Below are 2,909 nucleotides of genomic sequence, written 5' to 3' on the forward strand. Positions count from 1 at the left end.
CAAAAAAGATTAACTGTTAAGATGCAGCAAAACATGCATTGGAGCAGAAGCCTCACTAAAAGGGAAACACCCAAACAAAAAAGAATTGTAACTAAACAAATAATAAAAAAAAAATCATCAAGAATAATCAAATACTAAATTAGTCATTAGTTGCAGCCCTACTCAAACCCCTCACTGGAGCTCTGCTATCACATTTTACTTTAGACAAAGTGGCAAACAAAGTTTAATGCAAAAGCTTTAATACAAAGGTGGATTCCCAGCTAACAGAGAATGTTATAAGAATGTTTATTAACGTTTTGAAAAGGTTACAGAAAGGTTAGCCAGTAAAGTTACCAAATTAATTCCAGAAAGGTTTTGAAAATGTGATGACATACTGATTTCCATCACAATGTTATTAAAATATCTCTTGCATAATGTTCACAGCTAGATGGAACCGAACATTATTGAAACGTTAACAGTAACATTCCCAAAACTAAAAATGAAAATGCTGAGACAAGTGAAAATAAAAAAGTTAAAAACCGTTAAACAAAAACATTTTAATAACATCAAGAAAATGAAACAGATTAATCTAAAAAACAAAAATATCTAAGAATGTTCAAAAAACAACCTACTAACCAAAAATTGTTTGCAGGGTTACAGTTAAATAATCAAGCTATTGCCAGAGCCATTATGCAAATTGTTTAGATTTAGCTATCCAATTTGCCAAAGTCAAATTGCTAATATAGCTAATAAACTTACATCAAGTGCCTTAAAAATGAACTGTGAGAGCACAAATTTTAAACAATTCTTCGAAAAAAAATGGTGATAAGAATGCACTATTAGTGTACTGTGTGTAAACGGTGGTCAGAGTTTGAGTAAAATCCCTGCATTACTTTTCTTGTCTGTTGTAACACCAGGGTAACACATTTCTCAGTAGAGTGAATGAGGCTGAGCAGAACCAAGGGGCTTTTGTCTCACACTAACTACCCAAAAGCAACCAAATAAAATTCAAATGCATTTCATTTTATTTCAGCTAATGCAGCACATAAGTGAACATGAGTTAAGTGCGAGTTAAAAACTCTCAAACATAACAGTTCTATGATATAATAATGATAGTGACAAATATGGTAATTATTAGTAGTTTTAAGATATTGCACAAATATTATCATTTTAACAAGAATTTAACACTAGATTAACCCAAACATCACAGCTTCATAATCTTTCAATCAGAGTTTGGCTTATTTAAAGAAGAAATGTATACATACCTTGCTGAGGGGTTCCTCAGTGGTGAAGAAGTTGACTTGCAGAGCGATGTAAGAAAGTCAGAGGAAACGAGAGGAAAAGGGGTGGAGCAATAGAGACAGAGACACGGCTGACTTTTCAAATACCTTTATTTTTAAAATAAAATTTCCACATAAAATTTCATTTTTTTATTCATAATCACAGACTATTAATTAGTAAAGGCATTGTAACTGTTAGGTCATCATTTATTATTGTTAGTTTAATACCAAATGATTGGGGGAAAACAGTTCAATTCTATTACATATTCCATACTACACAATCATAAGATCCCAAACCATTTTAAATGTACATGTTCTCTATGGTGACACTCTATTGCACTGTCACAAATAACAACAAATGGGTCACATTTATGCAATATGCAGTAATACATATTGTAAACACTCTTACTTTATGTTTTTTAATACTTAATAAACAGTGTGAACTAAGGGTGGACGATATGGCTCTAAAACAATATCACAATATTTCAGGGTATTTTTGCGATATCGATATACTTGGCGATATAGGAAAACAGAAAAATAATTTGTTAATTTCAGGAATATAGTATAATAGTTTAACAGTATAATCATAATGTGGCAACATAAATAATATAGCATAAAATAATATAATGCAGCAAAAATATTGCAGAATATTTAGTGCATGCATATAAACTGCAAACTAAACAATTATACAATTAATACACCTAAAGCTTCACAGTAAATAATAGACTAGTTTTAAGACAGAACAGCCCTATTATCACGATATGGATTTTTAATATCATGATATTTCTGTGTCACGATATATTGTATACAATATAATATTGCCCACCACTAGTTTGAACAGAAGGACAAATACAGCAGTAGCATGTACACATAAATAAAAATATACATTATTTTTTTGTTTCATTTTATTATTTATTTTTGTAAAGTCAGTGAAAGAGGGAGGAGTTTTATGAATGTAAAATACTTGGTACGCATTAACAGAGCTACAGCTTGTGTACAAATATTTCTAAAATCCTTTAGGTTAAAGATCCGCCAAATAATGGAATATTCATGAAAGTCAAAACAAATATAACAGTAAATAAGAATAAGCTTATGCAAATTAGTTTTTGTATTTATTATTACACTAAACACACATTTAGTATTTAGGGAACTTTAACTTCAATGTAGGCTTCCCCTCAAATTTCTTTTATTGAAAAACCATAACATGTCTAAACTAGCCCAACAGAGGGCAGTGCAGTCTTTTATTTGGAAGTCCAGAGGTTCTCATAGTTGTTTAGTCTGACTGTGTTGTTTAGACTGACTTGTTGAGCCCCCAGTCTGGATAGTATGTGTTGTTTTAGCCCGTCATCTTTAATTTTACTGGACAATAATTTAGCACATTTTTGTGCCTTCTGCCAGATTTCTCTGCAGCTATATCTGACCTGAGATGTGGTGCTGTTCTGTGACATTGCAGATAACCTGTTAAGCAGAGATGTACAGTAACGAAGAAGAACTATTTCACTACTGTACTTAAGTAATAAAATGCTGTATCTGTACTTTACTGAAATATTTCTTTGTCTTCTACTCACACTTTAACTTCACTGCATATTTTTACTGAGTTTAATACTTTTACTACAATTTTTTACATTTTTTTTACATTTTTTACGCGCT

The sequence above is a fragment of the Astyanax mexicanus genome, chromosome 3 (assembly GCF_023375975.1).
Source record: "Astyanax mexicanus isolate ESR-SI-001 chromosome 3, AstMex3_surface, whole genome shotgun sequence".
Lineage (NCBI taxonomy): Eukaryota > Metazoa > Chordata > Actinopteri > Characiformes > Acestrorhamphidae > Astyanax > Astyanax mexicanus.